Raw genomic sequence first — 13249 nt, 5'->3', positions numbered from 1 at the left:
TGTGACAGTGTGTGTGTATATTATGTATGAGAGTGTGACAGTGTGTGTGTATATTATGTATGAGAGTGTGACAGTGTGTGTATATATTATGTATGAGAGTGTGACAGTGTGTATATATATTATGTATGAGAGTGTGACAGTGTGTGTGTATATTATGTATAAGAGTGTGACAGTGTGTGTGTATATTATGTATGAGAGTGTGACAGTGTGTGTATATATTATGTATGAGAGTGTGACAGTGTGTGTATATATTATGTATGAGAGTGTGACAGTGTGTATATATATTATGTATGAGAGTGTGACAGTGTGTGTATATATTATGTATGAGAGTGTGACAGTGTGTGTATATATATTATGTATGAGAGTGTGACAGTGTGTGTGTGTATATATTATGTATGAGAGTGTGACAGTGTGTGTATATATTATGTATGAGTGTGACAGTGTGTGTGTATATTATGTATGAGAGTGTGACAGTGTGTGTATATATTATGTATGAGAGTGTGACAGTGTGTGTATATATTATGTATGAGAGTGTGACAGTGTGTATATATATTATGTATGAGAGTGTGACAGTGTGTGTATATATTATGTATGAGAGTGTGACAGTGTGCATGCATATATTATGTATGAGAGTGTGACAGTGTGTGTGTGTATATATTATGTATGAGAGTGTGACAGTGTGTGTATATATTATGTATGAGACGGACAGTGTGTGTATATATTATGTATGAGAGTGACCGTGTGTGTGTGTGTATATATTATGTATGAGACGGACAGTGTGTGTATATATTATGTATGAGTGTGACAGTGTCTGTTTATATTATGTATGGGACTGTGACAGTGTGTGTATATATTATGTATGAGTGTGACCGTGTGTGTGTGTATATATTATGTATGAGTGTGAGTGTGTGTATATATTATGTGTGAGTGTGTGTATATATTATGTATGAGTGACAGTGTGTGTATATATTATGTATGAGAGTGTGACAGTGTGTGTGTGTATATATTATGTATGAGTGTGACAGTGTTTATATGATGTTTGATAGTGTGACAGTGTGTGTGTATTATATATGAGTGTCACAGTGTATATTATGTATGGAGCGCTCTCATCCTGTGTCCACTGCTCCCCAGCACACACAGGAAAGCAGATGCTCCCCCTGATATCTGTGCACAACGTGGATTCCGTTAGAGCAGTGGTTCTCAACTCAGTCCTCAAGGACCCCCAACAGTGCACGTTTTCCAGGTCTCCACTCAGAATCACAGGAGAAATAATTATCTCCACCTGTGATCTTTTAAAATGTGTTAGTGAATAATGAGTGTACCTGCCAGGTGACCTGGAAAACGTGCACTGTTGGGGGGGGGGGGGGGTCCTTGAGGACCGAGTTAAGAACCACTGTTAGAGGGTCAGACGTGAGTTTTGCCATGAGTGGGGCCTACTCACTGGAAGCTCACCCAAGGACGTACCTGTCTACATGTTAAATCCCGGGATTGCACCAGGGAGGAGCAGCCTCATAGGTGATTGCATAGTGGGAAAACTGTCCTCTTTAGGAAAACTTGGAGGAGGGTACAGGCGCGCATGGGGATCCTCATTGTTCTGTAGCATTAACACCTTATATTCTGACTAACCACCAGTTGGAGAGACTTATAATTCTGGAGAGTGCATTATTCTTAACTGCGAAAAGTGCTGCAATTTTTTACTACTATCATATAGCGGTCAGTCGGATTTTAATTGTCATTTTATTGGATTAAAGTATAATGGTCATTTGTATGTAATAATAAATGGATTGAAAATATGTAAATGTGTGTGTTGTGAATTTATATTCAACTGGACGGTGCTTCTAATACCGTGTTCTCACTGCCAGTGAGAAATACACGGCTTTTCCCCGGCATTTGGACTGCAGGGACGGACCCCGTTCTCGCTGCAAGGCAAATTCCCAGGTGAAGAAGTTCTACCCGGTAATTTGCCTTTTAACACGGGTTTTTCTGCAGTGTGAACGGGTCAACCCGTGTCTGCATACCCGGATCTCAAACATGGGTAAAAAGAAGGGTTTTACCCGTGTGTGAGATCCGGGTATGCGACCCATTCACACTGCAGAAAATCCTGTGTTAAAAGGCAAATTCCCGGGTCGACATGCTAGACCCGGGAATTTGCCTGCAGTGAGAACGGAGTATAAGTAAACTTTGTTTGTCATTGTGTATGTTTTGATGATTTGCCTCTTAATTGAAGCAGCAGCTCAGATTGGATTTAATTGTCACCAGTAAAGTAAATATAAATATATATATATATATATATATATATATATATATATAAACTATAACTGATGGAAGGAAGATGGCACTCCAGGTCTTAATATTTAAATAAAGTTTACTGTTGCCTACGGCGTTTCGGGCCGTAGACCGTCTTCAGAACATAAACATTGAATCAAACTTGCCAGCCTGCCGCCCATCAGCCCTCCGACCGGGTCTGTGCATAAACTTCTGGGTCTCCAACCAGAAGTGACGCTGCGCCAGAGGGGGGACCCGATGACCGCAGGATAAGGCTGTGACGAATGCTGGTGTAGGATCCCGACCACTTGGTGAGGATTTCTCGTAGACCAGAAGCTGACAGCGATGAGACCTTGTTGGGTCCACCAGTGGACCTCCTTACCATGGATGGCAGCCTTCCTCGGGTGGGGGGCAGTAACTTGCCAAAGATCTTTCAAGGGTCTATGGAAAGCTCAGGAAACCCAACTTTCGATCAATGTCCTCGAATTGAGGGCAGTGTTCCGGGGCCCTTTGCCTGGCGGAACCTTAGCTGGGAGGTCGCCCCGTACAAGTCCAGTCGGACAATGCGACGATGGTGGCTTATATGAACCACCAGAGCAACACCTCTTTATCCCAGCAGTCCTCAACTGGGAAGCGGACTTCCTCAGCCGTCAGACTCTGGACGCCGGCAAATGAACCCTCCATACGGAGGTGTTCCAGATGCTAGTAAGAAATTGGTGCAGACCCGAGGTGGACTTGATGGCATCAAGTGACAACCACATGATCATCCTATACGGGTCCAGGTCTCACGACCCAGGTGCTTGCATGGTGGATGCCTTTTTCAGCCGGTGGCGTTTGCTCTGATGTACGCCTTCCTCCCGATTTCACTCTTCCTCAGAGTGATCCGCAAGTTGAATGCGTAGGGCAGCACAATGATCCTGGTGGCTCCCAATTGGCCCAGACGGATCTGGTTCTCAGATCTGCAAGCTCTATCAGTGGCCCCTTCAATATGTTAAGGGCCAAAGGCCTTTAACTCCAGAGTAATCTCAACCATGCTCAGGGCACACAAACCTTCTTCAGCACGTGCTTATCATTGTATCTGGTGAGCTTACTTTTCTTGGTGTCGTGCTCGCCACTTCAATCCCAGGACTTACTGTTTGGCCAGGGTTCTGTCCTTCTTACAGAGGGACCTATCTTCTTTGAAGGTACAGGTTTCGGCTTTGTCCATCCTGTTCCATAGGAAGTTGGCGTTGCTACCGGATGTCCGCACATTCATGCAGGGTGTCCTCTATATCCAACCTCCTGAGCCCTTATGGTCGGTGGACCTTTATTGGCTCACCTGGAAAGCAGATTTCCTTTTGGCAATCTGACCTTTTGGCCCTGTCCTGTGGGATCTCGTTTCTGGTCTTCCATTCTGATAATGGTCCGAAGAACTGCCCTCCTTCTCACCTCCCCATGGTAGTGGCCCTTATTCAGATCTGAAGGTTCTGGAGTGCCCATCTAAGTCTCCTGACCTCAATATCATTGAGCCACTCTGGGGAGATCTCAAACGTGCAGTTCATGCAAGACAGCCCAAGAATTTGCAGGAACTGGGGGCTTTTTGCCAAGAAAAACCATCTGAGAAAATAAAGATCCTCATCCACAACTACAACAAAAGACTTCAAGCTGTCATTGATGTTAAAGGGGGCACTACACGGTATTAAGAACTGGGGTATGTAAACTTTTGATGAGGGTCATTTTGGCAGTTTCTGTTGCCATGATTTAAAAAGAGTTAACAGTTGTTTGACAATAAATGTCTTCACCCAACCACTAACCATGAGTGAAAGAACAGTTTGTGAGATATTGAAAGGATTTATGCACCATTTTGTATGCTGTTCTCCATCTTGTCTCAAATGCCTTATAGTGAGTGGAAAATTACAAGTTTCTATTCTGCTTTGTGACAGTCTGCTGCTGCTCAAGGCTGCGTTGCTCAAGGTTATTTCCTGTAAGATGTATTTCATATGTTTTCTACAAAAACTGTCTGTTCTCCCATGTCCTTGTATGATAATAACATATATCCCCTAGACAGTAACTGGAACTCCTCCCTGCTACACCCCTGTATCATCCAATCATCTCTTGTCGAGCCCATGCATGCTATACTGTATAAATATGCTGTATGTGTAAACAATAAACCAGTGTTGTACCTTGCATACATGATGGTCTTCTTTTCTGATCAGCATATACAGGGTTAACACTCACGGAGCTCTAAGGGGGGCCACCAAATTGAGGAAGAAGGGATAAAGGAAGATTGGTTAAAGTCCAACTCCCTATCCAGAGGTAGGTTAGAGTCCACCTCAGGAGGTAGGTTAAAGTATCACCTCCTAACAGCTGGGGGCTCGTCCGGGATTTCGATCTTCGTTCCCGTTGAACTGTTGACACCCATACGTGGTCTGTTGCCTGTTCTCGGATCACGGACATATCGAATCCTGAATCCGTATAGACCTTTACTTCAAAAGTAGTAAAGTTTCAGCTGGTTGTTTTATAGTGTGCACACGCAGATCAGTGATCTGGTACTATATATAAAGAGTGACCTAAGGGGTCCGCTCATTAGTCACCTCAATTTGATCGCCCTTTTTTCTATATGGCCATTTCTTACTATCCTTTTTTTTACAGTATAAGTTGTATTACGTGTAATATCCTTGTGTGGTTGGTAAGTGAACACACATGCGATATATGTATTTAACTTGTACATCTTGTGCGGTTGGTAAGTTGACGCACACTAACTCTTTCTCTCTCTTGTCTCATTGATTACTGTATGCCAACAGACTTGCGGACTATATGCTCCCCTCTCTTTGGGGTAACGCAACGTGAGGCTTCATATGCAGTTTTCAGGATAAAACCACTTGACTCTATCCACTGTCACGTAGACAGTCTGTGGTTATAACTAACCAATCATAAACATTAATTTTTATGAGATGTATAAAGTGAATACATAATTCACACAGTATTCAGATAAAGACCAACCCTTTCAGTCTGCTGCTGTAGGTACACTCCTGCCTTACTGAAACGGCGCCCCTGGTCTGGATACTAAGAATTTTTCACGCTCTCATATTTCATCCATTCTCATACTTCATCTACGTCTATGTCACACCCCAGACATCCATACATAGGTACTTGTTTAAATTGTAAATGTAGTATCGTCCTCTGGTACCATAACCCCGACAGAGACGATTATTGGCCCAAATTGACATCTGTCATTAGAGAACCCACAAGATTTAAACTCACAACAAAGACATCATCTAATGGCACCGTTTTAGAATCCGTTATTATATTGGGTTGTCATTTGGATACAGGACTTATTGAAAAATACATTGATCAGACATACCCATTTTTCTTAACAGATATACCAATTAACCTTTTCACATATCCTATTATCTGTCCTGAAACTTTAGACCAGATCCACAAGTTACCTGAAGGTAGACAACTACTCTATTTCCTTGACTTTAGTCAAAACCCTGAACATCAGGAACAAATTAAAAGGTGGAGAAAGTTCTCACACAAACATAAAAGGACATAAACTAAACATGGGTTCAAAAATTAGTAAAAATAAAATAATTTCCTATCCACCACCCTTACCCAATGAAACTTGTAAGGAATATGTAGCCCGTAATTCTTCTACAGACTATTTCCTAATTGACCCCTGGGTAGATAACCTGGCAGGTTGGTCGGAAAAATGTAGTCCCAACCCCTTCCCTAGAGACGGCTCTAATTATCCTTTCTTTATGCAAATGATAAAAGGTCTTTGTCTTGGGGACAAAGAAGCCTTCCCCTGGTATACAGGAGATCCCACCTGGGATATGAAATACATGCGTGCAGGAGGTGAACAATGGCTTATTATTGCACCTTTCTGGCATGACACCAATTTGACAAAGAAACAAAAGAAAATTAGAGACGTCACTGCAAAACTCCATAAAATAGAGGAGACTCGTATCAATAAGGAACTTAAAGTCCTTTCACCTCCACCTTACAGTCCAGTATACCCTTCCCTCACGGATACAGAACTGATGGCCGTGGGTCACCATGTTCTACATCCTACCGCACCTCCACCCAAACCAGATCTTAAATTAGATGATAAAAAGGAAACTAATACCGAGGATATGCCTTTGTTAGAGGGAGAAGAGAAAGGACCTTTAGCAAAAAGCACCAGAGTATCAGCAGACAAATCATTAGTTACTACAGAACTTGGCCCGAAGACAACAAAATCTGGTGCCACCTATGATGGCACAACAACTCAATACTGTCCCTTCATGACAATTGGTGACCAATTACTTGTTAAACCAATTGACATAGAAGACCTAAATAGGATCATTAAACACTGCCCAAAACCCTCTGTAACCGCGGCAGGAACCATTGCCTATCTGAAGAAAGCATGTGTAGGCAGAAATTACACCCATGATGACATAAAACTGATTGTCGATAATGTAATCGACCATCACCATGCGTGGGATTGGGATAAGATCAAAAGTTTCAAAAACATTACAACCACGGTAGGAACAGCAAACTACCCCTTAAATAATTCAGACGCAATAGCCACAATGTGGACAGAAATAGAAGCAGGGATGACCAAGATCTTCAAAATGAGGTCCTCATTGCCTGTCGCAGTGGCGTGTAAACAAAAACCCACTGAATCAGTCACTGAATTTTGGAAGAGATTTAAAAGATGCTGGACTGAGGAAGCGGGACTATTTCTTGAAATATTCCCCTTACTCATTTCCACCTTTATCAATAACCTACACCCCTCCATTTCCACGCCAGTTAAACAAAGTATCTCTTCCTGGACTTCAGACACCCTCCAAGAATTTGAGACCCATTTGTATGAAAAGGAGGCAGCTGGATGTTTTGACATGAAAAAGACAATTGTCACAACACACAGTTATCAACAAGACAACAGGGGCCCATCAAATAGACAGAGTAGGGCACCCCAATATGGTCAAAGGAAACCCTTCAGACCACCACAAGGCCCACCACACCAACACCATCGGGCCCCTCTTTACAATAGAGATAATAACACTGGCACAATAGCAAAAGACACAACATGTTACAATTGTGGCCAAGACACACACTGGGCTAGGGAATGCCCATTCCCACCCCAAAGACCACAACAACCATATCGACCTCCACCAGGCACACACAGGTCTCAGCGACCACCATCTTTCACACAAGGGCCACCCAGAGCAGCACGTGGCCCCACACCCGTCCAAGAACATGTACGTTTTAGAGTTGATTGGTCCGACCCCACCTTGTGACGGGGCCCGAAGGAGGGTGTCCTATCTTTTGTACAATTCACCACACACTGGGAAGACGCACCCCTTATCACTTTATATGTTAATGGAAAGAAGCTACCCTTTTTGGTAGATAGCGGTGCCACAACCAGTGTCCTGTGTTCATTACACTATGATGGTGAATTGCAAAAGACTACTCCTTCAATGGGAATCAATGGGATACCCACTGACACTTATCTGACTGACGAACTGACCATACAGTCCATGAACGGACATTACTTAGGAGAACATCAGTTCAGGGTTATTTCAGAATGCCCTGTCAACTTGTTGGGAAGGGATCTTTTCAACAAATTCCACATCTCCATTACACCCTCACCCAAAGGAAGTGGACTTCACGTCACTTCACCACACTTCCTAATGTCCCAAGATTCACTTGATACCTCAATTGACAAAATCAATGCAGAAATTTGGGCCAAGGGTCCCTATGACACAGGCCTCATACCCTGTACACCATACAAAGCCAAACTCAAGCCAGACTCTAGTCACGTGTACAGCAAACAATACCCTTTATCATCAGAGAAAATTGACGGTCTTAGACCAATGATACAGGAGTTTTTAGAAGAAGGCATACTGAGATATGTGATCTCACCATACTGCACACCCATCAACCCGGTCGCTAAGGCTGATGGAAGTATTAGATTTGTACAGGACTTGAGGAAGGTAAATGACCTCATAGTCCCAATTGCACCAATAGTGCCAGACATTAACACACTCATTTCAGCCATCCCTGCAGACGCAGCATTTTTCACAGTTGTAGATCTGAAAAATGCATTTTTCAGCATTCCAATAGATGCAGAGACCCAATTACTTTTTGCTTTCTCTTTTGAAGGTAAACAAATGACTTGGTGTCGTTTACCACAAGGCTATATTGACTCCCCAGTGGTCTATAGCATAGTCCTCCAAGCCACATTGGCACCCTGGCACCCCCCCTGTGGTTCAGTCCTGCTACAGTATGCAGATGATCTGCTACTCTGTAGTCCAACGGAGGAGGCCAGCCGGGAAGATGGTATATCACTATTGAACTGGTTATGTGAATGTGGACATAAAGTGTCCAGAACAAAAATGCAATGGTGTCAAAAGCATGTCAATTACTTGGGTTTTGTGCTCTCTGAGGGAGAAAGGAAAATCAGTCCACAACGCATACAGTCTGTACTGGGCCTGGTCACCCCAGCTACCCAGAAGGATATGCTGTCTTTCTTGGGTATGGTAAACTACTGCAGACAGTGGATTTCTGATTGTTCCTATTACGATAATATCTTGAGACAGTGCACACTCAAAGACAAACCCAAAGTCATACAATGGTCAAATGAAATGTTTTCTGCATATGAAAAGCTCAAAGCAATGTTAGTTAAAAGTCCCGCGCTTGGTCTCCCCAACTATGTTTTGCCATTTCATTTGTTTGCAAGGGACACTTGTAAAACTGTGGCGGGCGTGCTCACCCAAGGTCATGGAGGCAAAATGCGCCCTGTCGCATTCTTTTCAAAGGTAATGCCGGTCACTGTACAAGGAATGCCTGCTTGTCTTCGAGCGCTGGCTGCCTGTGCAATGGTTGTTGAAATGGCTGCCACACTCACTTTAGGACACAACACCATCCTTCACACTACCCACAACGTCCTGTCCATCTTAAAAGGCTTACATACGCAACACATGCCGGCCCAAAGACTTAGTGGTTACGAGGTACTCTTACTAGGTAACCCATCACTTGTTATCAAATATGCTACAAATACAGAAGGACCTGTGCCCATACTTAATGCCCTTTTAGGCTTAAAAGGACCTGATGACGAAGCACCTCCCCCACATGACTGTTCTCTGACAATCGACTCAGAAACTTCACCCAGAAGTGACATGTCGGCTGTACCCATACCCGACGCCGACATAATTTTTGTCGACGGCTCCTGCAGTCGACCAAATGACAAAACATACCAGGCAGGCTACGCAGTAGTTAAACTTCCTCAAACTGTCCTTGAAGCAAAAGCAGTTCCTCTGCAATCAGCACAGGCTGCTGAGCTAATCGCTCTCACCAGAGCTTGTCACTTGTACACAGGAAAACCTGTCAACATTTACACAGACTCCAAATTTGCTTATGGCGTTGTTCACGACCACGGCATGATTTGGCAGCGCCGAGGTTTCACAGGCGCTGATGGAAAAGGCATCTCACATGCCCAACTTATTGCTGACTTATTGCACGCAATCACATTGCCCTCACACATTGCCATTCTCCATTGCAAAGCACATACTGGTGGAAAAGATGATATCTCACGGGGCAATGCCCTCGCTGACACTGCTGCAAAACAAGCTGCTGCCACATCCACATACAACCTCACACTTACCATAATGTCACCACCGTCACTAGAAGACACATACTTACTTACAGAATTACAGGCAACTGCCTCTAACTCTGATTTATCAGATTGGACATACCCAATTCTGCAGAAGAATCCACGGACTGGATTAATCTGCAAAGAGGGGAAACCCTGTATCCCCCAAACAAGTGCCTCACTGTTCATAGCACACTATCACGGAGTAGGTCACCACAGCAAAGTCACGACAACACTGCTCCTCACCAATGATTTTTACATCACAAATGCAAAAGAACTTGTCACCCAATATGTTAGTAGATGTATTGTGTGTCTTAGAAACAACCCTAACAATCCCAATAAAGCAAAACACCAACATCTTGAATACCCCACCACTCCGTTTACTCACCTGCAGATTGATTTTACCCATATACCAGGTACAGGGAAACAGGAATACGCTTTGGTCATAGTTGATATGTTCTCACGCTGGCCGGAGGCATATCCAACAAAGTCCGAAGATGCAAAAACTGTAGCCCGCATTCTCACGCAGGAGATCATTCCGCGCTGGGGATGCCCGCTACAAATCAATAGTGATAAAGGTTCTGCTTTTACTGCCAAAGTCACTGCTGAACTAGTTAAAGCCCTCCAAATAGATTGGAAATTCCACATTCCGTACCACCCACAGAGTTCAGCTATTGTCGAACGCATGAACCGCACTTTGAAGGATAAATTGAGAAAGGCTACTGGGGGCACCTTCACAAAATGGAAGCAAGTCCTTCCTATTGTGTTAGCTGAAATAAGAATGACGCCACAAAAGACTCTAGGTTACTCCCCTTTTGAAATACTAATGGGACGCCCCTTCCCCACCCCCTGGGCAAGGAAACCACTAGTCACACAAGCAGGAGATTTAGAAGTAATCAGAGAAGAATATGTAAGGACTTTAATACACAGACTAGACGAAATTGAACATGAAGTTGTACTTAAAAATCCTTGTCATCCACAGAAACCTACACATCCATTCCAAGTCGGAGACAAAGTTGTGGTTAAAGTCCTTCCACGCAACAAGAATCCAGGTGATTTCTCCTATGGTCCTGAGACAGAGGTGGTCGCTGTGACAAGAACTGCTGTGCTCACCGATGACAACCCAACGTGGATCCACGCATCCAGAGTGAAGAAAATCCCTACTCCAACTACTTTCGACACAGAGGTCGACACTGATCCTGAGATTGACACAGACCGGACCAGTGAGGTACTAACGGGAGTTAATAACTCTGACCTCCTACGAGGAGAAGAATTGCCGGTAGGGGATCCAGACATCGAGGAAAACGGAATTCCTACTGAGGCCGAGAGGACCCTTGAAGGAAATGATTCCCCCTATCTTAGCTCTGCTGACTTTACTCGCTCTTGTTCTTTATAATTTCTGTACCGCAGAAGTGGATATTACCAGTCAGGATGATGTGCTTACCCTTTGGTACAATTCATCTACCACTCGCGTGGCCACTTACCGAATAAACTATGATACGGTCATACCTAGTAACATGTGGTCCATGCCATCCAAATCAGCTCTCAGCCAGACTAAAAATGTATATATTTGTGTCACAGATGATTATTATTGGGGAAATAACTGCAATTATTGGGGAGCAGTGGGGTGGAATTCAGGTATCGACTGGGCATACAAACCCACCTTGGCTATTGATCGAAAGGATAAGTATGGTAAGCCATTACTTTCTAGGATGACTATCACTAAGGATGACGGTAGATATGACTATTATTGCACTATAAATATTGAAAATCCCAGCCCCAGTGATGCTGGAATGTATGTTCTAGGGGTATGGTGGGGAGGTGGATATGCCAGTGATAGACAACAATTCTATCTCAAAGATATGTTTAACAATCAGGAATACCTTTCCCTCCGTAAGCCACCATCCCCCGCCAGGCCCCAGCCATTATCCCCATTCAAACCACACATAAGTACCTTTAAAGATATGGTTGCTATCAGTAATCCCACATATGAGGACACCATGTCCATAGAGACAGGTTTAGCTGATGTGAATTTTTGGTTAGAATGGATGAAATACAATGCACGACAGACTAACCGAACTGACTGTTATGTATGTGCTAAGTCCAGACCCCACCTTGGTACCGTCCCCCTTAACATACCAGAATCAGAGGATGAATGTTTTTTTTACCTTATACACTGGCAATAAAACTAAAGATAATGAATGTGAGTTGTGGAAGAAGAACTACCCCATCTTAGGAAAAAACACCAATCCAGGTAACACAATCACCATATATCCAGGCAACTATACTTGTTACTGTTCTAATGTCACTAAGGGGGTAGATCTGAAAACATTCCCGGATGGTTACTGTGCCATCCGTAGGTATGTAACCTTACCCATCATGAAGAAATCCCTTGGTGACATTTATTTCATTTGTGGGGACATGAAAATTAGAGCAAAGCTTGACAGTGTATGGAGAGGCGAATGTGCTCTCTCAAAAATCATTATGCCTATCCATATTTTGCCAACAGCCATTGAAACACCTTCACCCCTACCTGACCCACACCCTAGACAAAAGAGAAGTACCCCACTGGAAAGCTTTGACCCACACGTATACATTGATACTATTGGTGTACCCCGGGGTGTCCCAGACGAGTTCAAGGCCCGAGATGAAGTGGCTACTGGCTTTGAATCTCTGCTGCCCCAGGTTACAATCAATAAGAATGTTGCATGGATAAACTATATGTATTATAATCAACAGAGATTTGTTAATGATACAAAGGATGCCTTGAAAGGTATTGCAGAACAACTGGAGGCCACATCACAGATGACATTCCAGAATCGCATGGCCCTGGATATGATCTTGGCCGAGAAAGGTGGTACATGTGTATACATAAACACAGTTGCAGGATGTTGCACCTTCATTCCTGACAATACAGGTCCCAATGGCAAAGTCACACTAGCCATTAACCCCTTCCCGACATTGCCTTTTAAGGTAATTTTTTTTTTTTTTTTCCTCCTTGTGTTCAAATAAGCGTAACTTTTTTAATTTTCCGGCTATATAGACACATGAGGGCTTTTTTTTTGCGGGACAAGTTGTACTTTCTAATGGTACCATTTACTATACCGTATAATATTCTGGGGAATCAGGAAATAATTCAATGTGGGGTAAAAAAAAAAAAAAAACGCAATTCCACAATTTTGCGCTGGTTACGGTTTTTTTGGAGTTCATAGTTCGTTTAAAATGATGGGTTATCTTTATTCTATGGGTCGTTACGATTCCGGTAATACCAAACTTATATAGTTTTCGTTACATTTTACCACTAAAAAAAAAAATAGAAAATGTTACGGTTTTTCGAATTTGCGTCGCGTCGCCATGTTCTGCGGC

The 13249-nt window shown here is 43.3% G+C and overlaps 1 protein-coding gene across 1 annotated transcript in view; it reads right to left on the bottom strand.

Annotated features, from left to right (window-relative positions):
- Positions 1-13249, bottom strand: part of LOC146009536 (uncharacterized) — a 783885-nt gene that overhangs the window by 686792 nt on the left and 83844 nt on the right.

The sequence above is a fragment of the Crinia signifera genome, chromosome 6 (genome assembly GCF_055691185.1).
Source record: "Crinia signifera chromosome 6, ASM5569118v1, whole genome shotgun sequence".
Classification (NCBI taxonomy): domain Eukaryota; kingdom Metazoa; phylum Chordata; class Amphibia; order Anura; family Myobatrachidae; genus Crinia; species Crinia signifera.
The sequence above is the reverse complement of the archived record's forward strand: the minus strand, read 5'-3'. Positions and strand labels throughout refer to the sequence as shown.